General features: G+C 49.3%; 2 protein-coding genes across 3 annotated transcripts in view; both read right to left on the bottom strand.

The window, feature by feature from the left end:
• The window catches only part of LOC137411284 (BCL2/adenovirus E1B 19 kDa protein-interacting protein 3), a 204,811-nt gene that overhangs the window by 174,470 nt on the left and 4,556 nt on the right, over positions 1-25,785 (bottom strand). The gene's annotated exons all lie outside the window — the stretch shown is intronic.
• Positions 1-25,785, bottom strand: part of LOC137438127 (uncharacterized) — a 92,996-nt gene that overhangs the window by 66,352 nt on the left and 859 nt on the right. The window lies entirely within an intron of this gene.

The following is a 25,785-nucleotide window of genomic DNA, read 5'->3' as shown; positions in this document are numbered from 1 at the left end:
TATCACATACAGCCATACTCGAAAAATCTGAATTAGCCGACGTTGGGGCCCAAAAGCATCCGATTAACTGCCGATACGACGCCATCTTACGACGCCATCGTATTGGCGTCTGCTGGGCGAAGGCGAAGCAAGCCGTCCGCTGATTGGACAGGCGAAGGCGAAAGCAAGCCGTCCACTGAGTGGACAATCCAGAGCATGCATTTGTGCCGGTGTCGGCGATCGTTGTTCAGATACGCACTCTTCATTCTCATCTTTCTTCCTAACTCTTACTCGGACAAGCAAATCCCCTATGCCATCCATAATGGTACACTCTATCCATACACCACATCCTCCCTTCCGTGGATGTTCCACGGGTTTCGGCTAGTTATATATAAAGGTGTTATTTTCTAAATCATGTCCAATCAATTGAAATGACAACAGGTGGGTTCCAATAAAGTTGTAGACATCACAAGGATGATCAAAGGAAATTGGATGCACCTGAGCTCAATTTGGAGTGTCATAGCAAAGGGTTTGAAAACTTATTGACTCAAGATATTTCCGCTTTTCATTTTAATTATTTTGTTAGATGGAAGAACTGGAGATTCAGGGAGAGCTTAAACTGAGGGTACTGCAATGGCACTCATTAGAGCGCATACCTCCGCCAGGCTGAACAGTTTACGTTTGGTATCCCACTGATAGGCCGGATCTGGATTCAGACCTGAACCAAAATCTAATCGGCTTGTTCTTGTCACCAAACAAACTCGTCCACCAAGTTTAGTCATAACTCGTCCATAACGTTTTTAAATATGTTGCATATCGCTTTTCACCCGATCTCTCAATGGTAAAGAATCACTTATAAAATTAAATAATTTGCGTATCCGAATCCATATCCAGATCTTCACCAAAATCTAATCATTTTGTCCTTGTGACATACACTACCTCTCTGCCAAATTTCGTTTGAATCCATCCACAACTTTTGAGATATTTTGTTCACAGACAAACAGACAGATAAACAAACAGACAGGGGTGAAAAAATAACCTCCATCCACCTTTGGTGGCGGAGGTAATTGTACAAACTTGTACCAAGTTTGATTTAAATCCCTTCAGCTGTTTTCAAGTATTACATTTTTACCTGACATGACCTCTGACCTTTGATGCAGAAATCTAATCAGTTTATCTTTTGATCATAAAATACTGTATATACTTCTACCAAGTTTGGTCCAAATCTCGTCAATGGTTCACAAGTTAGTTTGGTAACATAATTTTTAACCTAACGGGACCTCTCACCTTTGACCTCTTTACCCCATAATCGAATTCGTTTCGCTTTACATCATTATACATACTTGAACCAGGTTTGACTTGGTTCCCTTCAGCCATTCTTAAGTTATCGGTGTAACAAAAACCTATTACAGATGTTAGCCATTAGGGTTTAAACCCCATGACTCAATTGAGTATAACATCTGAAATTATATATCGTGCTTCTGAAAAACTGATTTGAACTCAGCTGCAGGCAGAGGTGAGTGGACAAAATGTGGTTTCGAGGCTCGACGTGCAGGGTGGATCCTTAGCCCAGTAAGCAAGTCCTTGAATGTATGTGCCAAACAGTAGATAATATGCTCGCGACCCACGTACAGGGAAAACATGTCGCTAAACGCCTTCTTCGCAAAGGGAATAATTAATTATATATCTTTGTAGTTTCTAGTATGTCTCCTAAAAAAGGACGTAACCAACCTCGGGAGAAATATAGACATTACATATCTCGTGATTGTTATTGTATTCAGCACGTGTATCCAATCATTCATCTACCATTTAGCCTAGTGTATGAGAATATTTTCTTCGGCCTGCGCTCGGGTCTGATATGTTTAGATAAAGAGCCAAAAGGGCTCAGCCTATCCCATGCTTACATCTGTTTGTCTAAGTTTGGCCTTCTGTAGGAAGGGACAATGGGAGGTGTTGTCGTTATGGCCCAGGGTTTGCTATGTCTTTAGCGCAGATTCTTGTCTGATATTTTGCTATAAATGAAATGCCTTTTTGCTTATTTTTCAGCGAGTGTCTTGAGGAATTGCCCGCTGCGTGTTAGGCGGTGCATTCTCGAGCCTTGCTCCACACTGTGTGTTTGTAATCGATCCCATTAAACATTGCTGCTCTGATTCTTCTTCTTCTTCCTTCCCATGAGGTCTTCGACCGACAATTTTGGTGTCAGGAGTGGGATCATCCAAGTGTGCAGACGAGGTGGACCCTCACGTTCTAGGTCGGGAAGGAGGCCTGCCGGCACCTAATTTGGGTAAGCAATTTTTGCACATCGAAATTGAAGCCTCCTGCCTTGCTTTGGACGTGTGGACCTCTGTCGGCTGTACCACCTGGCTTGCATTCCGAACCATATTTAGTGTAAACCAGAGCAGCAGTGGGTAATGAATCGATTATACAGGGCGCCCGAGATAAGGAGGGATATCCCTCAGGTAAGCTTCCTGCGTGGGAAGCAGGTAGACCCATATGTGGGAGATAGATAAATAGGTGTTAAGTTACTCCGGCGTGAGAACTGCGTTTAAGGTTAGGGATCGGGGGGCGACCCGATCTTAGGACTACCAGGAGGGACTAGCCCAAGAAAGGTAGGACGATGAGTATTTTAAGTTAAGCTACGCACTGGATGTGTTGGAGTGAGCACAGGTATTTGTGTATAAGGGAATGAATGATCTGTCATTGCAGCGTGTATTTGTGTTTATGGTGTGAGTCATTGAAGTGTGTCATGGATTGACAAGGGGTTCCCCAAATTGCCTACGGGCGTTGGGCAATCCGGATGATTAAATTGGGAGTGAAAGTCAAAAATGATAGGCTGTCAACCGACTGGGTGTTTATTCAACGGCATGGCCGGGGCTTGTATTTGGCCGACTTGGGATGGCAGAATGCGTTGAATGAAGGCAAGAATGACATGTGATGCTGACATGAGTCCAATCGGAAGGATGGATGGTTATGGTTTCACCCGGTCTGTTTATCTGTCTGTCTGTCTATCTGTGAATGGAAATTGAACTGGACTTCGACAGAAGGCAGGTGGGTGGTCACCTGCTGTGAATTGTGGTGGAACATTTGTGACGTCCCCTAATACGAGGGGACGAATTGGTTTGTAAATGTGTTGTGCAGGTACTTTCTCTGTAGGTAGCTAAATTCTACCTGGGATAAGTTCAGGTGGAGAGGGGAGTTGTCTCTGATGCCTTGCTCCACGGGGCAGGAATATTGTTGTCAAGTCTCATGTAACCTTGGTTAACGTATATCTACGGACAAGAGCTGCACTTTATTTTAGTAAGTGACTGGGAAAGTTTGTTTTAAAAGGTGCCAGCGGAGTTGTTTAGAGTTATGGAGGTCACAACTCGCTGGAACCTCTTTATTTATGTTTGGCTGACTTACATTGGCTAGTGTATGGGAAAAGGGGGACTGAAAATGCTTTGATTTTTTTCGTGGATTGCCCATTGGGCATGTTTAGGATTTAATAGAGTGGTGGAGTTCTGTGAAATATGATGACGTTGTCTTATGGACACTTTGTGAGTGGCTAGACACGTGCCTGAAAGGGGAAATTGTATTCATAACTCATGTGGGTTGTGTCTGAAGAAAAGGTTTAAAAGGAAGTGTGAAGAAGGTCATGGAAAGTGCAAAGATGATTAAATTGGAAAGTCGAATCAGATGGATTACTTGTCAATGACAGGTGACTGCAGGAATTGATGAGAAAGTGGAGGAAAAGGTTATAAAAGTTGATGGAAAAGACAAGAAATAAAGAAAAGTGGTTAGTTATGGACTGTTGTTTTGTGATAAGAAGGTGATTGGGGGCTGGTGAAGGTTGGATCACGGCTCTGCAGACCAGGTGAACAGAACTCCACCAGGTATATGGGAATCACATCAATTAAATCATTGCTCAAAGGGAGGTGATAGAGCAAAATGAAGAAGATTGGGCCAACCTTGGGCCTTCCCGATTATAAAAAGGCCTTCACACTTTTCACCCATGCAGTAGGGGGATTCGCACAATCCGTATTAACTCAGACTCATGGAGATAGGGAACGTGCAGTAGCCTATTTCAGCAAAAAGCTTGATGCGGTAGAACCAGGCTTTCCGCTGTGCTTACAAGCCGTGGCGGCTGCCCGATACGCAGTTGAGCGGACGGCCGACATAGTTATGGGACATCCGGTCCTTTTACAGGTACCGCATTGCGTCCATACACTACTACAACAGCGAAACACACAGCATCTCACAGCCACTCGACTGATGCAATACGAAACGGCATTAATTATGGCACCCAACGTGACGGTGATGCGGTGTACCATTCTTAACCCAGCGACACTTTTGCCAACAAAGGAGGAGGGAATCCCGCACGTTTGCACGGACGTGGTCCAATTAATATCAACGGTAAGGCCTGACTTACAGGACACTCCGCTACAGGAAGCCGATCACACCTATTACGTCGATGGTTCAGCCAAACGGGCTTGGGACGGATCCCTGTTATCTGGGTACGCAGTATGCTCGGATACGGAGACGGTCGAAAGCGGCCGCCTCCCGCCCACCTGGTCAGCACAACAAGCTGAACTGTACGCACTCACGAGAGCGTGCGAAGTAAGCGAGGAAAAAGCAGTGACAATTTATACAGACTCGGCATACGCACACGGAGTGGTCCACGACAAAGGGGCCATATGGAAAATGAGAGGGTTCCTCACTTCAGCGGGAGCACTCATTAAAAATGGGGACTTAGTGCGAAATCTGCTTCATAGTATTATGCTTCCACGTGAAATAGCTGTAGTTAAATGCCGAGGTCACCAGCGTACAGACGACGCTGTGGCCCGTGGAAACGCCCGAGCCGACGAAGCAGCAGCACTAGCGGCAAACCAACAGGTTGGGTATAATATGCCAGTAGTTACGCGCAAACAGGGCGCTAAAGCGACTGCCCAGACAGACGTTCCGACATCCGCACCTACAGAGTTCGATGTAATACAATTACAAGCCGCGGCCTCAAACGTAGAACATCAAGATTGGATTAAATTGGGAGCTCAGCGCCCCGCAGAAGGACAAATGTGGACGATTAATGACAAACCCGTGGCACCGCGAACTTTATTGCCATGGTTGGCACGCATGGCGCATCAAAATGGCCATGTGTGCCATAGGGGGGTGATGAGGCAGGTCACTTCCACCTGGGCAGCACCAGGCCTTTCGACTGTGGTTACCATGGTCTGTCGCTCGTGCGCTATATGTCAACGGTATCGGCGCCAGTGGATATGGCAGCCCTTGAATTACCTATCATGGATGACATGCTTCTAAAGTTTTGCATAGGTTTGTCCCATGTGGCACGCAGCATACATGAACGCGTTCGGGAGGCCCTGCCGGAGCCAACAAGCAAGCCTATCCACACCTTCGAGGCAGGAGATTACGTGCTGGTGAAGCATTTCACCCGTAAGACTGCGCTCGAACCAAGGTGGACGGGGCCATACCAAGTTCTTCTGATCACACCAACAGCGGTGTTTTGTGAGGGCAAGTCGTCCTGGGTACATGCCACACATTGTAAGTTGGCCATACCCACAAACACAGACACCTCAAACGCACCACCACAGATCGAGGATGCTGCACCACCACCTGTTAGGGGTGGCAATCACACTTAGTTTGATATACTGCTTTGCCAGCACTGGGGACACGAGGGCATGGGCGAACACGGAGACATATGTGTCAGGTCTCAGATTTGTTACTGCTTAATGCTCAATTATAAATGCCGGTTGACTGACGTATTACCACGTAAGCTATGTTATAAAATGCTGTTCTATAATGTTATTTCATGAGTTAATAAAATGTATTCGAACCTTAGGTAGGCTGCTTGAATCGTAGACATAAATCCTTTGATAAATTGCCAAAAACATTAACTGTTTTGTTTAATGACAGTGACGCCTGAGTTACAATGAGGTTTTTGCTTCGCTTTCATTTAAAATGAGGTCATGCTGGACAATGGTATACGTGTGCTTTTTTCGAGGCTGGTCATAAAACCACGCCCACATGCGCTTGTTTTTGCGTAATGCCAGTAGAATGACATAAACCTATCGTTAACTATATATATTTTGTTTTAATCTCAGCAACGCATGACTCTGTATAAACATGCTTTGGATTACTCATGTACACAAACCCATAAAATATATGGGTTTGTTTGGCTAAGCATACACTCTTCTCTTTGTGAGTTACAGTTCTGTTTTCTCGGAGCCCAGAGAAACAATTGGTCCAAATGATAAGGAAAAGCTGACTCCCCCGAATGATAACGGTGGGAGGAACCTCTCCCAGTGTTGTTTGTTCCCTCGGAGATTTCCTGATAAAACGTGTCCCTATATAAATGGACTGGGAATCAATGTGTTTTCAGGAAGGCTTGACGTGGCATGAGACTGGCTCTTGCTATAGATGTCTTGGCCTCCTCCGGATCCGTATAAGTTGGTTCTTTAATAAAGCTGCGCCATTCCAGGCTATTGTGGACTTCTTTTGCAAACGAAGAGCTGATTCTTCACAGATGGTACCAGGAGTGGGGTGTCAACAGACGCGGAGGACGGGAAACGGAGCCCGAGGGACAGGAGGAAGGCTGACCTGAGGCCGGCGCCGGCACGCTGATTTGATTAAGGTGGGAGTTGTTTTATATCAGAGGGCTATTATTCCAAATTCGTACCTTCCTCCTTCGAGCGGGTTCAGTCTCCTTGTCTTCCCCGCTGTCTGCACTCGAACAGAAATTGTAAGTAGAGGCTCATTTAGGCCTCAGAATGACGTAGCTTTGTTAAAGCCAGGATAAACAAGTAAGGATAAACCAGTAAGGACTTAACAGTAAGCTTAAAGTTACAGTTAGCACCAGGAGGGGAAAATGAGGTCGGACAGCCATATAGGTTGAAACCGGGTGGCCAAGATTTTTCCAGGAAGGAACAGCCCAGAGACAAGATGGGGTATGCCATTGCATGCCAGGGAACGAAGGGCTGTGGCTAAACTTAGACGGCCAAAGGGACATGGCCAGGAAGGGTGAAATGCGTAGGTACCAGGTAGGTTTGACAAGAAGGTAGTGACAACTACGAGGTCAAGCCAGGAAGTTCTAGACAAGAGGTCCAGATAAAGCAGGCCAGGATCTGGTGGACAAGAGAAAATAAATAAGCTCACAGGAAATGGGCCAGGTGAAACAATTAAGGAGGTAGTTAAGCAAGCAAATCAGCGGCTAATGCCGCTCGTCCATAATCCGGACCAAGACCCCGCGAAAGGGGAGGTAGCCACCATGCCCCCAACCCCCCCCCCAAGACCTGAGCTCAGCCCCGGGGCTCTAGACAACACCCCAACACCCCCCGCCCTGCCTCCCCTTTCCACCTCAACCCACCCCCCGTCCAAACCCGTCCCAAAAAATCCTTTTCCTTGAATGAGAGACGTAACATGAATGAGGAATGAATGTATATTGGGATGTTAATTGACGTGTGTGTCTGGCCAATGTGTTTGTCTGTGTGTCATGTGCAAAGCAGAGGGTTTCGGTGTGAAACTTTGTAAGCGATCTGCTCGACTTGGGGGAAATTCAGGCCGGGAATGTCCATTTTAACGTCTATCCGAGAGAACAGGCGAGGTCCTGAACTGAGTCCGGATTTTCATCTGTTTGGGAGTTGTTTGGGAAGCGAATTGATATAAATCGGGTCAGGAAAGCACCCGGAGTGCCCTTGTCGATTTACTGTTGATATGAAGCGGTTTCTTGGAGATGGTTGCAGAATTCGAATCAATATGTGTGTTTTACTTGAATTGAAGAGTTCATTCAATGGCAGATATTGTGTATTGTATGTGTGGGATGTATCGCTGAGGCAGCTCACCTTTGGAATTGGTGTCATATAGTGCATTTTGGGTCAGAGAGGTCAAGCGTCGGAGATCCTGTTAGCTAGGGATGAGTTCTGACAGCTCAATGTTCTGACAGCTCACTACATGTCAGGTAGTAGATTTGTTATGACAGCACTTTGTTATGACAGCCGACTGCATGTCCCAACGCGAGGTAAACCCCGCCGCGAACGCGAATAGAGCGGCGTGCAGGAAGTGTTGGGATTCGTGTGGAGGCACGAGGGTGCGCGCCAAGACGGGGGGCGGCGTGGCGTCATCGCGTTAAGATGGTAGTGCCAGGTCAATCGGCGATCTCTGAATTTAAATCGGATTTTTGTCATGTGTGTTGTGAAATTAAACGTCTATCCGAGAATCCTGGCAATGTTCGTTTAACTAAAAGTGTGGTACAAACCTGTGTTTCCGCCGTGCGGCTCCGTGGAAGTTTGGGTAGAGGGATATTGGGTGTTCAGACAGGAGCCAAGCGAGCCGCGAGTCACGGGTGTGCTGTATGAGGTTGCTCAGAGTGCCGGCGATAACTCGCCCACTCTCAGAGGAAGTGTGTGCCCAAATGCATTGTGGGTCATTTCGACTTTGCTGGATGTCGGACGTTCACATGTCAGTATCTTGTCAGAATCTTCTTCTTCATGTCATGTCCTTCATCCTTCATCTTCTTGTCAGAATTAGACATGAGTCATGAGCCATGTCGGAATAGTGGCCGGCTGCGACATATATGCCAGGCAATGTCACAGGACGAATACGTTATTTAAGATGGATTTATAAGATGGATAGATGGATGGATTTATTTAAGATGGCTAAAATAAACGATTTCAAGACAGAGTAATTAATTTCCGGAGCCAAGTTCCAACAGGAACTCAGGAAGTCTTGTTCATACAGTAAGGTACAGTGCGGAGTGGCGGCTGGAAGATGCATCGAAGCATTTGGGATGATCGATGCGCCGGACAAAGGGTATGCTGGCGAACGATGCTGGTAAGGTTGTTATTAAAACACATATGGGTCTGAGGGCAGATAATGTGGGACAAGCTGCCTCACGGGCGCTGCAGGGAGAGTATTTGGAAATTCAATAATTTGAGCAGAAATGTCACGTTTCAACAGAACGCTGATCCGAGGAAGGAGGACGGTTGAGGTTTCAACTGTCGGTATGTGGTGTGGCTTGTGCCAAGGTGTGGGCGCGAGGAGGTGCGTTGATGAAGCGTTGTGCGAACGAGGAAGGATGTGCGATGGGCATTGTGAAGCACGCCTCGTACGGAAGGTCCTTGGACGAAGTGTGACGGTTGTTGGATTCGTAGAAGTTAGCATTATGCTATGTAGAGCCACATTAATGGTCATTTGTCCATTGTCGCCGGACTTGCATTACTTGTGGGATAATAAAGCGCTGGTTACCCCAATTCGAAGTTTGACCTTTTAAAGTTTAGTTGACCTTTGTTCGAGATATGCAAGGGAAAGGTCAGAGGTAATTCACTAACCTTGGAAGAACGACAGGCGGAGTCAGTCTACAGGGTGTTGCTTTAACGACAGGATATAGAACCTAAATCTGGGGAGAATATCGGGACATTATATTGTGGGTAAAACCAAAATCATGTACATAATTAGTGGACAGAGAATACAGTACGCTTGGAATTTAATTTAACCGGGCCGAGCGGTGGGGATTTGAGATGGATTTGAGTCACGTTAAATGGAGGACATTTGTGAGGATGAAGAGATGCAAGTAACGTGGATTAAATTGTGGTATCACGAGTTGGGTGCCAGAGATATTGTGGTTATTATAACTCACTGAGTATAGGGGGCGCCGGGCGCACCGAGTACAGATCGGGTTGCATGATGGAGCACGCATGCATGGATTTTGGCTTTGCGAGGCTCCGGATCGAAATTGGCATTTCGATGCTGTGGATTATATTATGCCTGCCCGGAAAGGGGATGTCCTGTGCTGGGGCTGGCGACATGCCTCTGTTATTTGTCTGTCTGTCGGTCTGATTGTAAGTCTTTGGTACTGGGAGGGCTAATTGAGTGCTCAGGCGTCATTGTTCCATGGAGGCAGGAGCTGTGAGTCACAAAATGTAAATGTAACACAGAGAGATGAACAGGACAACAACGGAGTTTATATGGACGGGTTTGGGGATGCAACTTCGTCCGGGGGTTTTGGTCCAGCCTGCAAGGAGTCCAGGGGCTTGTTTTAGGGCTGGGTCGCCAAAAATGGGATGCTGTGCCCATCTGGATGTAAAATTATCCATCAAGGACGGGGAATAATGTGCAGTGTGATTGGGTAAGAGGTAAAGGCCATAAAACACCAACCCCATGAGGAACGAAATAAATGGAGAGATGTTGGGATCACATGATGGTTGGGATTGAAGAACAACCTACTGGGATTTCAAACCTGTGTTTGGGTCTGGGGCAACTGGGTGATGGGCAACAGTGTATGAGTGAGTAATTATGATCTGTTTAAGTGTAAGAGGCGGTGGAGAAGAAAGGGGTGATGAAAAGTTATTTGTTTTAGTGTGAAGTAGGTTGGTTGCTTATTTGTCACAGTAAGATGAGAGTTGTGTTTTTAAGCTTGGTCTTTGAATGAATTGTTGCTTGGAATGTGTTGATTGGAAAAGTGATTTCTGATCGCTGATCCGATCTGGTTTTGAATTGTTTGATTTAATTTTGAATTGATTGGAGGTAATAAGGATTTGTGTTGATTTCCTGATTTGAGTTCATCTGGAAACGAAGACAGATGGGATTAATGTGTATATCAGGAACAATTTGGAAAAGAAATATGGATATATGACATTACTAAAATATAACCAAGCAATTGAGAGTTCTTGGGTTAATGGGATATAAATAAATGCATCTACAAGTTGATGGTTTATAAAAATTTAGGTCTGGATGATACTTAAACGATGAACAATGTTGGCAATATACAAAGAATGTGACTTGTTTTTGGGGGGAAAACATGTGGTTTAAATTTGGTTGGCTAAGTTTTAAAGATGGAGATGTTTCGCAGAACTCTTATGATTATTTACATGAGTGGTGGACTATTCCATGGCGAAGCATTTTTCAGTTTTTATGATTAAGGTTTAAGGTCTTTATGATCTGTTTAGTGTATTTTTCAAAGGAGAGGGTTTTGGTCAATGATGATGCCAAGATTCCGGATGTGGATACTGGGAAACCATCGATGTTGGGGGGAATGAAGATTAATTCAGATTTAGCGTAGTTAAGTTCGAGGAAGCTGATCTGAAGCTAGAATTTTATTTCAGTTAGGCAGTTTGTCAGGATAGAGTGGGTGGTGGTGGAGCACGATTTGGTGGAGATGAAAAAGCTGGATGTCATCGGTGAAGCAGTGGAATTGGAGACCATGGTGCATTGGCTATGGTGCATGACGGATTAAGTGACCAAGGGGGGATAGGTACAGGACGAAGAGGAGGGGGCCAAGAACTGAACCTTGGGGGACACCTTAAGGGGGAGTGAATTGTGGTGATTAAGCTGTTGTAGATGCTGTCAATTTTGCTTTGGATGAATGGTCCAGGAAGGAAGGAGGGTGCAGGTGGCACCAGGTGTGAGTGCACAGGTGTGCACCAACAGGTGTGTGGAGCAAGGTGGTGGTATCCAGGGAGCTGAGGAGTTTGTTTACGTTGTAAAGTTTGTTTATTTAGTTTGTTTATTGTAGAGAAGAGTGCTTTTGGGATTCCGGAGCCAGAGTGGATAATTTGAGAGTAGTAGGTGGTCCATGTGAAGCTTGGGAGTGAACTGATTTGGGTTTAATAGGCACAAGCTGGTCTAAACAGGGTGAGGAGGATGGCGTGATTGATGATGTCAAAGGAGGCGTTGAGGTGAGGAGGATGAAAATGTTGAGGTTGCCGGCGTCAGAGGAGAGAGAAGGTCGCTGGTGATTTTGAGGAGAGCAGTTTCAGTACTGTGGCTGGAGCAGAATCCGGATTGGGATGTTTCATACAGGTTATTGGCAGAGTGGTGATGTTTGAGTTGAGTGGCCACAGCACGTTCCAAAACTTTTGACAGAAAGGGTAGATTGGAGATGGGTCTGAAGCTATTTAGGGTGTCAGGGTTTAGTCCAGGGTTTTTCCAGAATGGGGGTGAAGTTTCACGAGTTTTGGGGAAATCGGTATGTGAAGCTGGATTAAGTTGGAACTGCTTGATGAGCCATGGAGATGGATTGGGTTTTGTTGTTGGTTGTCTGGGAGTTCGGTTGTTGCATTGCCAAAGGTTTCTGTGTGGTGGACACACTCGTTGGCTGTTGTCTTGTGTGACGTGGATGGAGATGTATGTGGCTGTGTGTGGCTACCTGGAGGGGAAGGCGGCTACAGTGGTTGATATTGGTTGTGGGTTGTCCGGGGTGCTTCGATTTGCATAAGGGGTGAAGATTGGGATATTACATTATTATGAGTAATTAGTGGTATGAGTATTAGTTATGAGTTCCAGGTGTTGAGCTAGTTATGCTAGTTATCCAGCTAGTTATGAGTAAGTGATTATTTTAGTAAAATTACATGTTTCGCTGTGTTGTTGATCTGGGGACAAGCTAGTTTGATGGGTACCCTGGGGTCTTCAGCGTGTCTATGTGTTTGTCTGGCTGTTACACTAGACTCTGGGATGTGTTTTCATGAGACGAATTTCAGAATTGATGACAATTCAGTGAGTATGGTGGACAACGTGAAGTGGCTGGTGTGAAGGAAGGGGTTGGGAAAGATGGACCCCCTTCACGAATACCCAGTAGGGTAGCTTAATTTCAGACATAACAGTGAGAATCTATTGTGAGCGAATCACAGTGGGTGAGGAAAACATTGTGTGTGACCAGACACCAGAACTGACCAGAATTGAAATTGGAAGTAGACCAGGTTATTTCTATTATTTGTTTATTCGTGAAAATAAATAAATAATAGGGGGAGGTTCACGGAGGTTAATGGTGGTTTGTTTGTGTTAATGGAGGTTAATGGTGGTTTGTTTGTGTTAATGGAGGTTAATGGTGGTTTGTTTGTGTTAATTCTAGTTGAAACTCTCACTGAAGTAATTTTCGTTTATTTTTATTTTTTGATTCGATTTGAGAGTTGAGATGATTGATTTTTTATTAATTTTATAATTTTATTTTTATTGATGTTGGAAACAGGTAATGGGATGCTGAGAGAAGGATGGAATTTAATTTGAATTGGACTGGATTAAATGGGATTGAATTTAAAAATTGAATATTGGATAAAATTGGATCCACTTGAAAAAAGTGGATTAGGAAATTGGAGACCTGTAGACCAGGCGCTCCCAGGAGACTTGTGGATCAGGTGTTCCACCAGAGGAAAAAGACCAGGTGTTCGTGGAGCACTTCACCTGCAAGAACGCCTTGGAACCAAGGTGGAAGGGACCAGTCCAGGTGTTGCTGACTACACCAACGGCAGTCTTTTGCGAGGGCAAGACTTCGTGGATCCACGCCACGCACTGTAAGTTGGCCATACAAGCACCAGACACTACACCACAGAAAACACAGTAAGGATGGGCCTAATCATAGGTACAATACTATTGATAGCGACAGCAGCTAGGGGAAACTCCGATTCCAATAGATGCGAAAACGAAACCCGACACCTCACCGTAACATGGGGACAAAGAGTATCACTACCATGTTTCGAACAGAAAGCCCTGCACACAAATTGGGTGAACATAAATTGGCTAGCACTGTCGGCAGGGCCTGGACGCGTTGGCATGGTACTACAAAAGCAACGAGAGTTCCGGGAAGACGGGCAAGCTAGCATTAAGACCTTGGCCCAACCAGGATACAAATGGGGAACCCCTGATTTTAAGCTACAAACACGCACACGCCTAGGGAAAGACATGACCATGCAGGTCCGGTGCAGCGTCTGGACCCCTGGCGCGGCCGGTGGCGAAAGGAACTACATACCATGCATCGAATACATACTCACACCGCAACCCCAGGATAAGGCCCCAAAGAGGGGGGAAAACACATATTGGAAAGTGGCCAGGGAGGTGGCAACAATTCAAAATAGGACACACCGCTGGTCGTGCATGCGCTTTCCCCAAGCAGGCACCACAGGAATACACATGATAGTGCTACCTCTGTCCCTCAATGACCTCTGCTCACAACCTATCGATTCCCCATGTTTAGTCACCACGCTGGAAAGAGAAGGGGTTGACAACGGCAAGAGTTGCAATCGACAATTTAATTATCGCCCGTCAATGATTGCCCATGTGGCCGAGAGGCCTGCCCCCGTCTGGGTCAAACCACAGAAAGGGAGGGTCTGCCTCCAGGGTTCCGGCCACTTGCGTATGGGAGAATCAGAATGCGCCTACACCCTCCCCGGGAAGCTGGGACAAGGGAGCTCGGGGATTACATTACGAATAGTACTGCAAGATAAACACAACCACAACATAACGGCTATAACATTCTCTAGGGGGGTTAGTAGGATTAATGGGGTGGTAAAGGGACTCCAGTGCTTATCCACCCACCTGGTCCCACCCCATGGGACAATGTTTATATGCGGCGACAAGGCTTACCCCTATTTACCAAATAATTGGGGGGGCACATGTTATCTGGGTTCAGTCCTTCCTGACGTTGAGATACTGGATGAGCTAGACCCAAAGTCCTTGGACAGGCGTTATAAGAGGTCAGTCATGAACGAAGATGGAACCACTAAACTACACGGGAGTCTATGGGAAAAGGTGTTTGGTTTCTTCTTCCCAGGAGCGGGCACAGTCATGGATAGTTTCCGGATAGATAAATTGGCTTTGGCCCTAGAAAAGGTGGCAAACGACACCGCTACGGCTCATGACATACTATTGGATACGGTGATTCACATGCGTACAATGGTGATGCAGAATCGGGTGGCTTTGGACATGCTCTTGGCAGAGAAAGGAGGGGTATGCGGAATTATAGAGGGAAAATGTTGCACTTACATACCCGATCCATCTGAAGGAGTGTCAGCCGCAATAGTGAGACTAAGGGAAACTAGCCACGCCCTGACGATCGATCGGATCGCGCGCGAAAATTCTTATACATTTAGCTGGCTCACTGACTGGTTCCAGGGATGGACGGGCACCATAGTGAAGTGGTTATTGACCGCACTGGCTGTGATAATCGGGGTAGTAATTTGGGGGGCACTAATGAAATCTCTAGTCCTCCTCTATATGAGAAAGTATTTTACAGGATGGAAAGTGAAGAAGCCGCCGACAACAACTATGGCTCTGACCACAGAGGCCGTCGACCTGAACGGGTCCTTCAACAAGGCAGTTGCGACCAGCGCTCCAGAAAATTGTATTGAATTTTGTGACGACTGTGATACTTGTGTGGATCCCATGTGGGAACTGGCTGCTGCCTGTAACGGTGTATGTGATGACTGTGATACTTGTGCTATAAACCCCTTGCGTGTACTGGCTAACGCTGCTTATGTATTACAAGCTGACAGCTGCACGCCCCCTTCCGACCCAACTATGGATCTGATTGCGACACTGGGTCTGGCGGTTGAGGGACCCGACGCGGATGTCCTAGACCTGCAAGCCGACCAGGCGCCCATGGGAGACTTTGACATAAAGGAAGTCCCTCTCTTTTCTTCAAATGTTTCGGATCTCTTTGATCCAAATGTTTCGGATCTCTTTGATCCACATGTTGCGGATCTCTTTGCTTCAAGTGATTCGGATTCGGATTTTTACGCTCTGTACCCTGACCAGGAAATTGAGACACAAGATACTGACGACATTTTGTATTCCCCAGAACAGCAACACGTGAGGGACCTCATGGGCATGACCGTTGATTAACTTCGAAGATCTGCAAGGACTGCGTCTGCAAAGGGTGGGGGGAGCCAGTTCCGCAGGGGAAGTGATGCACCCTCTGGCGGAGCAGAACCTCATCTGGACCAGACGTCTTCGTTGTGGATCCGAAACGTTAATGAACTTTCATGCTTTGAGCCCTCAGGCTCCGAGCACGCACCACACGACACGTTCGCCAAATGCACGGGCGAGGCGCTTTGGGCGCACGGTATGCCCTTGGGAGATACCCGCATTACACGATGGTCTTTCAATAAAGCCCGATGTGGCACGTTGTCTCTTGAGATACTTTGTCTCGACGAGACAAGAGGAAGGAATGTCAGGTCTCAGATTTGTTACTGCTTAATGCTCAATTATAAATGCCGGTTGACTGACGTATTACCACGTAAGCTATGTTATAAAATGCTGTTCTATAATGTTATTTCATGAGTTAATAAAATGTATTCGAACCTTAGGTAGGCTGCTTGAATCGTAGACATAAATCCTTTGATAAATTGCCAAAAACATTAACTGTTTTGTTTAATGACAGTGACGCCTGAGTTACAATGAGGTTTTTGCTTCGCTTTCATTTAAAATGAGGTCATGCTGGACAATGGTATACGTGTGCTTTTTTCGAGGCTGGTCATAAAACCACGCCCACATGCGCTTGTTTTTGCGTAATGCCAGTAGAATGACATAAACCTATCGTTAACTATATATATTTTGTTTTAATCTCAGCAACGCATGACTCTGTATAAACATGCTTTGGATTACTCATGTACACAAACCCATAAAATATATGGGTTTGTTTGGCTAAGCATACACTCTTCTCTTTGTGAGTTACAGTTCTGTTTTCTCGGAGCCCAGAGAAACAATTGGTCCAAATGATAAGGAAAAGCTGACTCCCCCGAATGATAACGGTGGGAGGAACCTCTCCCAGTGTTGTTTGTTCCCTCGGAGATTTCCTGATAAAACGTGTCCCTATATAAATGGACTGGGAATCAATGTGTTTTCAGGAAGGCTTGACGTGGCATGAGACTGGCTCTTGCTATAGATGTCTTGGCCTCCTCCGGATCCGTATAAGTTGGTTCTTTAATAAAGCTGCGCCATTCCAGGCTATTGTGGACTTCTTTTGCAAACGAAGAGCTGATTCTTCACATATGCATATGGCGACCAAACCATTAAGGTCTACCGGCAGAGAGTTATCTGGGGTCAGAGGATAAATATACCCTGCTGCCATGTGAAGGAAGACGTATGGACACGGATAATGTGGAGGGCGTTGTACACAGACTCACATGGAAGGAAGACAGGTTTTGCTGCCCTCAGTCGTCTGAAGCAAGCGCCACGACAAGGCAGCGCACCAATAGTAAACATGGCCAGGCCAGGTTACAAATGGGGAAAGGACTCGAACAATTTAACCACGCATGTATTACTGAACAGCGGCACTACTCTGATACTACAATGTGAATTCATGACGTCACAGAGCTCCCCCTACGACTATAGGCCACCATGCATCTCATACATATTAATTCCGCACCCACGGATCGAAAGCAGGAAAAAGCCAAAGGAAAATACGTATTGGACAGTGACCCGTGCAATGGCGAAGGTACAGAACCGATCACGTTGTTGGATGTGCATGCATTTTTCCCCACACCAGTACGACAGGGATAGAAATGGTAGTGCTGCCCCTGTCCCTACGAGATATGTGCTCAGGACCCTTGCGTACCCCATGTCTGACCACAACCTTGGAACTGATAGGCCCAAAATCCCCAGCAGTGTGTTCCCGGGAGTTTCGATATACCCCACCCATTAAGCAGGCTTTGTTAGACAAACCACCTGATCCAGTCTGGGTGACAGAGCAAAAGGAACGGGTGTGTCTTATAGGAAAGGGACACGTTCAGATGGGAACCTCGGAATGTACCCATACCCTGCCATCCGACACCAGAGGGAGAGAAAAGGGAGGCCCCCTTGTAATAACCATAGATGACCAGGCCCAGCATAACGTAACCAAGCTAACAATATCTTGGGGAGCACCAAGCGCCACCCGCGTTGAGATCGGTAAATGCATGGCCTCGGCCCTTATCCCACCCCATGGAGTGATGTTTATTTGCGGAAATAAAGCATATCCATACCTACCCGAACAGTGGGGAGGGACTTGTTATCTGGGATCCATTTTTCCCAAGGTAAATTTGGTAAATCATGTATTATTAGATGTAGGGAAGATGATTAAAAGGAAGGTATTTTCGGAAATTGGTGAAAGTAAATATGGCATTTGAATTTCCAGACACGACACAGGAAATGCGGCTATGAATAAGCCAACCATCTGAGAGATAAGGTAACTAAATGCCAATTGGTGGGACGGGGGGCTAGGAATTTGACCATGGTGTGTGTAAGAAAGTATTTTACAGGATGGAAAGTGAAGAAGCCGCCGACAACGACTATGGTTCTGACCACAAAGGCCGTCGACCTGAATGGGCCCTTCAACAAGGCAGTTGTGACCAGCGCTCCAGAAAATTGTATTGAATTTTGTGATGACTGTGATACTTGTGTTGATCCCATGTGGGAACTGGCTGCTGCCTGTATTGATTTTTGTGATGACTGTGATACTTGTGTGGAAAACCCCTTGCGTGTACTGGCTAACGCCTCTTATGTATTATGAATGATTGGCTAATAGATAGTCTCGCATTAGTAATGGAACGAATTGGAAACGAAACCCGAATCGCAGAACTACAATTGGAAAACGAATTAGTGCATATGCGAACGATGGTGATGCAGAATCAAGTGGCTTTGGATATGTTATTGGCAGAAAAGGAAGGAGTATGTGGGGAAAACGATGAACCTATTGATGCTTGGGATTCTGATAATGATGATTTTAGTTGGGATGATTATACCTGTGATTTAGAAAATGTAGGTTCTTTTAAAGGTTATTGCTATTATGCCAGCAGTAAGGAGCGGATGGCAAACATGTATCCGGAAGAACCACCCTCACCACCACTTACACCACCCAGCAATCACATGTACAAAGCTTGATGGCATTGGACGTCGATTGTTTGCCCTAATTCGCGAGGACCACGCCTGCATAAAGAGGGCCCCTAAATCTGGCTGGCAACTGGGTCGCACCTACGCCGTGACGAGGGTGGATTCGGAATCCGGCCGGGCGGCAGCAATCTCTTAAACCAGGCGCCGTCGTCGCGAATTATGGCTAACAATTCATACGTTGAATGTTAGACGGCCAGTTAGGGCCGATATCTTTCTTGAGCATGCGTGACGCTGTATCGCGCCTGGCATGTGACTAATTGGGATGCTGACCACTGGGGTATACGGTGTCTTTCCAAGGAGTTGTCTTGTAAAGACAAAGGAAGGAACTGTTAGCCATTAGGGTTTAAACCCCATGACTCAATTGAGTATAACATCTGAAATTATATATCGTGCTTCTGAAAAACTGATTTGAACTCAGCTGCAGGCAGAGGTGAGTGGACAAAATGTGGTTTCGAGGCTCGACGTGCAGGGTGGATCCTTAGCCCAGTAAGCAAGTCCTTGAATGTATGTGCCAAACAGTAGATAATATGCTCGCGACCCACGTACAGGGAAAACATGTCGCTAAACGCCTTCTTCGCAAAGGGAATAATTAATTATATATCTTTGTAGTTTCTAGTATGTCTCCTAAAAAAGGACGTAACCAACCTCGGGAGAAATATAGACATTACATATCTCGTGATTGTTATTGTATTCAGCACGTGTATCCAATCATTCATCTACCATTTAGCCTAGTGTATGAGAATATTTTCTTCGGCCTGCGCTCGGGTCTGATATGTTTAGATAAAGAGCCAAAAGGGCTCAGCCTATCCCATGCTTACATCTGTTTGTCTAAGTTTGGCCTTCTGTAGGAAGGGACAATGGGAGGTGTTGTCGTTATGGCCCAGGGTTTGCTATGTCTTTAGCGCAGATTCTTGTCTGATATTTTGCTATAAATGAAATGCCTTTTTGCTTATTTTTCAGCGAGTGTCTTGAGGAATTGCCCGCTGCGTGTTAGGCGGTGCATTCTCGAGCCTTGCTCCACACTGTGTGTTTGTAATCGATCCCATTAAACATTGCTGCTCTGATTCTTCTTCTTCTTCCTTCCCATGAGGTCTTCGACCGACACAGACTCCTATTGTCCTTTAACCTCTTGATGCCGAAATCGAATCAGTTCATCTATGCATCATAATACATACTTGTCCCGACTTTGGTCAAAATCCCATCACTGGTTCACAAGTTATCGTGGTAACAGGATTTTCAAAATAACATAACCTTTGAGCTTTGACCTCGTGACCCAAAATCGAATCAGTTCATCGTTACCTCATTATACATACCTGCACCAAGTTTGTCTAAGATCCCTTCAGCTGTTCTCAAATTATCTCGGTGACGAACACCTATCAAGGATACACAGATGGACGGACAGCCGGACGGACAACCCAAAAACAAAATGCCTCCGGCGACTTCATCGGCAGAGGCATAAAAACAAAAAAACTGTTGTGTAATTGGCTGCTATCAGAGATACCAATTCCCTGTCTGGTCTAGATTCAATACCTCAGCAAACGGTAAATGCAGTACAATACAGTACAACAGTTATTTGGTCCACTTTCAGTGGTTGATGCCATGAAGATTGTATGCCTTTTATGTTCCTAACGCAGGTTCCATTTGCAGGTTCCTAAAACTGTCCACCGTCCGTCCATAAAAAAAGAACGTTTATGACTTTATTCCACTGTACATCATCTGTAAATGACAAAAACTCACAGACACTTCTCTAATCGTACCGCCATAAAACCAAGAATCATTTTGGATCGTGGGGTACATGGACATTGGCTAGACATGTGTGTCCCTGGCAAGTGAATGTGCTCTCAATGTCTGTTCACTGCTCACCCAACAAACCTTATCACCCTTGCTCCCTCTCCAAGTAAATACTCAAACTAAAAAAGAAATGGTCCTCCAGCTTCACATCCTTTACATGGATGGTGCTCACATTGATATATCAACCTTCATGCAAAACACCAGGATGACTTCATATCTGTGTCGAGATTCCAATCCAGGCTAAAAAGGTCAGAGGAGAGTGCAAGCACCTCGAGGCAACCCCCAACCCACAAACCCTAATACATGGTATAGAAAACAATTAAGGAGCAAAATGTGATTGAGATACGAGAGGGTAGGCTGGCAGAATGGCCTTGAGGTACGCACGCTCGCCTCTCAGCTGTCTCACCTCGGTCTGAATCCTGACTCAGCTATAAACCACCAGCCATATGTTTCACAGGCAGGGTAATTCATCAGTGTGTGTGTTGTCCCACCAATGTATGTTAAACTGGGTGTCCCGTCTGCCAGTCATTAGTCGGTGGATGTTAAACATCTCACGGTGTCCTTCACGAAGAGTGAGCGAGCTATCGCTAGCACCCTGAACAAATCACAGCTTCCTGTCCTAATCGGCAGAGGGCATTGCATCAGATGCAGAGCTGCACTCCCTGCAATGATGCAAACCAGCACCCGCAAGCATGATGATGACAGCCTTAACAGGATGAGGTTTAATCCTTTTCTTGAAAAGGAATATCGTTTTTCCTGTTTGTGCATTTCACGTCACCACATCCCGAAGGGATACTTTTCCCATTACTTACATGGAATGTTCAGTGTCGCCACGTTTCCCTCTTTTTTAAAGTCTTCTGCAGTTTTACTTAAGTAAAAGGATTGAAAAATCAATTTGTTATACACTTTGTGAGGTAGACATATCCAAAAACGAGCTTAAAAGTGCAGAAGAGGAAAACAAACTTGTGTGGCGGGCACAAGGGACAATAATTCCGCGCACCAGTGGGTGGCGTGAGCGTCCAGGCGGGGAACGAAAGCGCATGCCCCGCCTTTCGACCGATCGGCCACGCCCGGGGACAAGGCGTGGCCTCGGGACATATATGCGAGCTCTAAGCTCGAACCCGCCCAGTGCTGAAGTGCGAGCTCTGAATAAAGACTCTTTGTTTGTACCAACGTGTTGTGGCCTACCTCTCTGGCAATCGAGTCGTGTGTGCGCAGCAGCACACTGGTGACCCCGATTGGTTCAGCCGTTGCTGACCCCCGAACGCGCCATGGCTACCAATGCCGTCGCCGTCAAGATCCCGGAGTTTTGGGAAGCACAAGCCGACATTTGGCTTGTGCAGGCCGAAGCTCAATTTCAGCTCCGAGGCATCACGGCGGACGAGACCCGGTACTACCACGTGGTCGCCGCCCTCGGGCCCGGCACTGCCGCCCGAGTCGTGTCCATCCTTCGGCGCCCGCCGGGCGACAACAAGTACGAGGCGCTCAAACGTCTCCTCCTCGCCACGTTCAGGCTCACGGAGACCGAACGGGCCGACCGCCTCCTGGACCTTCCCGCCCTCGGCGACACACGACCATCCGTCCGGATGGATTTCATGCTGTCGCTGCTTGGAGACCAGCACCCGGATTTCTTGTTCCGCGCACTTTTCCTCCGCCAGCTACTGACAGGTGCGCCTCGCGCTGGCCGGTTCCGACATCACGGAACCCCGCGCCCTGGCCGGAGAGGCCGACAAGTTTTTCGCGGCCTGCGACACGCGGTCGGTTTACGGTGCTGCCGTAGTGGATCCCGGGGCAGAGGCTACAGCGCCCCCGGCTTCCCTCGTGGCCGTTGCTGCGCCCCGCCCACTAACGCCGCCGCCACCACCACGGCCACCACCGCCGCAAACCTGGTGCTACTACCACGCCAGGTTCGGCCGCAAGGCTAAAACGTGTCGCCGCCGTGCTCTTTTGACGGGTCGGGAAACGACCGGGCCGGCGCTCATTAGCGACCCTGAGCGTCGGCCATTCCGGCAGCCTCCTGTTCATCATGGACACCTTGTCTGGGTGCCGTTTTCTTTGCGACACAGGAGCGCAGGTAAGCGTCCTCCCTACCGACAAGCAAGCCGCGGGCCGGGGCCCCGCTTTGCTTGTCGCCAACGGTACACCCATCCGCACATTCGGGAAGCGTTGCCTCTCACTGCGGTTCGGAGGGCAGCGCTTTCAATGGTCGTTCGTGACCGCCAGCGTGCCAATGGCCCTGCTGGGCACGGACTTCCTATGTGCGCATGGGCTGTTGGTCGACGTGAAGCGCAGACGTCTCGTCCAGGCCGAAACCTTCAGCTCGCTCGCTTGTTCGCTGAGCGGCTCGTTGAGCGGCTCACTGAGCGGGCTCACCGAGCGGCTTGCGAAGCGGCTTGCTGGAAGGTTCCGTCCCGGCGAGTTTAGTTTGCACGCTTCCGGCAGCGGACGACTTTACCCGCCTCCTAGCCAGTTTCCCGGCCCTCACGTGGCCCACCTTCTCAGCGGTGGCCGTTAAACACGGGGTGGAGCACCATATACCCACGGTCGGGCCGCCGGTCTACGCCCGGGCACGCCGACTCGAACGCACGAAGCTCGCCGTGACGAAAGCGGAGTTCGCCACGCTGGAGCGGCTGGGGATCGTACGGCGCTCCAACAGCGCTTGGGCTTCTCCTCTGCACATTGTGCCGAAGCCCGGTGGGGGATGGCGGCCGTGCGGGGACTACCGCCGGCTCAATGATGCCACCACCCCCGAACGCTACCCGGTCCCGCATATCCAGGACTTTTCCGCCCGGTTGGCAAACACGACCGTGTTTTCCAATGTGGACCTCATCCGGGGCTACCACCAGGTCCCCGTACAACCGGGCGATGTCCCGAAGACGGCCGTCATCACCCCTTTCGGCCTCTTCGAGTTCCTGCGAATGCCTTTCGGGTTGAAGAATGCGGCCCAGGCGTTCCAACGGCTTATGGACAGCGTCTTGCGCGACTTACCTTTCCTCTTTGTCGACCTGGACGACATCCTAGTCGCGAGCGCGTCCCGGGAGGAGCACCTGCTCCACCTCCGCACGCTTTTCGAACGCCTGGGCCAGCATGGCCTAATCATCAACCCCGCCAAGTGCCGTTTCGGCGTTGCCACCATCGACTTCTTGGGGCACCGCATCACCAGGCACGGGGCCGTCCCTTTACCGGCCAAGGTGGAGGCGGTCAGGGATTTCCCGCTACCCCGCACGATCAAGGGGCTCCAGGAGTTCCTGGGCATGGTAAATTTTTACCACCGCTTCGTGCCCCACGTCGCCCAGCTCCTCCGCCCCCTGCACGAGGCCATCCGGGGCAAGCCGGGCAAAGGTGGCATTGCCTGGTCGGAGCCGATGGCCGCGGCGTTTGCGGGCGCAAAGCTGGCCCTGGCCAACGCCACAATGCTGGCGCACCCGGCGCCCGATGCGCCGATCGCCCTCGCCACCGACGCGTCGGACTACGCGGTGGGCGCGGTGCACGAGCAGTGGGTGCGTGGTGCTTGGCAACCGCTGGCGTTTTTTAGCCGGCAGCTTCGCCCGCACGAACGCCGCTACAGCACCTTCGACCGCGAGCTGCTCAGGCTCCACCTGGCGGTCCGACACTTCCGCCATCTGCTGGAGGGCCGCCCGTTCACGGCTTTCGTCGACCACAAGCCCCTTGTGTTCGCGATGGCCAAGGTCGCCGAGCCATGGTCGGCACGGCAGCAGCGTCACCTCTCTGCCGTGTCCGAGTATACGACGGACATCCGTCACGTGGCGGGTAAAGACAACCCGGTGGAGGATTGCCTTTCCCGGTCCGTCGCGCACACGGTCCACCTCGGGATCGACTATGCCCGGATGGCGGAGGACCAGACCGCCGACCCCGGCGTCCAGGCCTTGCGGACCGCCGTCACGGGCCTCCGCGTCACCGAGGTGCCTTTCGACGCCGCGGGCACGGCCCTCCTGTGCGACGTCTCCCTCGGCCGGCCTCGCCCCATCGTGCCCGCTGGCTGGCAGCGCCCTGTGTTCGACGCCATCCACGGCCTGTCCCACCCGGGCACGAAGGCCTCCCAGAAGCTCGTCGCGGCGAAGTTCGTCTGGCATGGCCTCAGGAAGGATGTCCGCGACTGGGCCAGGACGTGCCTCGCGTGCCAGCGCACAAAGGTCCACCGCCACACCCAGGCCCCGTTGGCCCCGTTTGCGGTGCCTGAGCGTCGGTTTGACCACGTGCACGTCGACTTGGTGGGACCTCTGCCCCCCTCGCGGGGGTTCACCCACCTCCTCACCATGGTGGACCGCACCACACGGTGGCCGGAGGCCGTCACATTGGCGGCGACGTCTGTGGCTGATGTGGCGCAAGCCTTCATCGCCACTTGGGTTGCCCGGTTCGGTGCCCCCTCGGACATCTCGTCTGACCGCGGCCCCCAGTTCACCTCGGAGCTCTGGGCCACGGTGGCGCAAGGGCTCGGCATGAAACTACACCGCACCACGGCCTACCACCCCCAGGCCAATGGCCTGTGCGAGCGCTTTCATCACTCGATGAAGGCCGCTCTCCGGGCCAGCCTGCGCGACGGCAGCTGGGCCGACAGGCTCCCCTGGGTCCTGCTGGGCCTCAGGACGGCACCCAAGGACGACCTGCACGCATCCTCAGCGGAGCTGGTCTTCGGGCAACCACTGCGGGTACCGGGCAAATTTATCCCCGACTCCACGGCTCCTTGGTCCGCGGCGCAACAGCGCTCCGCCCTTCAGGAGACCGCCCGGAGGTTTGCCCCGGTGCTGACGGCACACCACGGTTGCCCGTCTTCCCACGTCGCCCCGGAGCTTCGCACGGCGGAGTACGTCTTCGTCCGGCACGACGCCCACCGGGCACCGCTACGGCCCCCGTACGACGGGCCCTTCCGCGTGCTGGAGACCGGGGACAAATATTTCACCATCGACATCGGCGGTGCTCCGGATCGCATCTCCATGGACCGCCTCAAGCCGGCCCACCTCGATCTGGACCACCCCCCGCCAGCAGCTCTGCCTCCGCGTCGAGGCCACCCCCCGGCGGTCGGACCCCCGGCACCCCCCGGCCCCGCTACCCCCCAGCACTGCACCCATCGCCAGGGGGCGTTTCGGCCGGGTCATCCGGCTTCCCCGCAAACTCACCCTTCAGGTGCGCGGGAATTCTGGGGGGGCGCGTGTGGCGGGCACAAGGGACAATAATTCCGCGCACCAGTGGGTGACGTGAGCGTCCAGGCGGGGAACGAAAGCGCATGCCCCGCCTTTCGACCGATCGGCCACGCCCGGGGACAAGGCGTGGCCTCGGGACATATATGCGGGCTCTAAGCTCGAGCCCGCCCAGTGCTGAAGTGCGAGCTCTGAATAAAGACTCTTTGTTTGTACCAACGCGTTGTGG

Source organism: Myxine glutinosa, chromosome 1, assembly GCF_964187855.1.
Source record: "Myxine glutinosa chromosome 1, kmMyxGlut1.1, whole genome shotgun sequence".
NCBI classification, from domain to species: domain Eukaryota; kingdom Metazoa; phylum Chordata; class Myxini; order Myxiniformes; family Myxinidae; genus Myxine; species Myxine glutinosa.
This window is presented reverse-complemented; position numbering and strand designations above follow the sequence as displayed.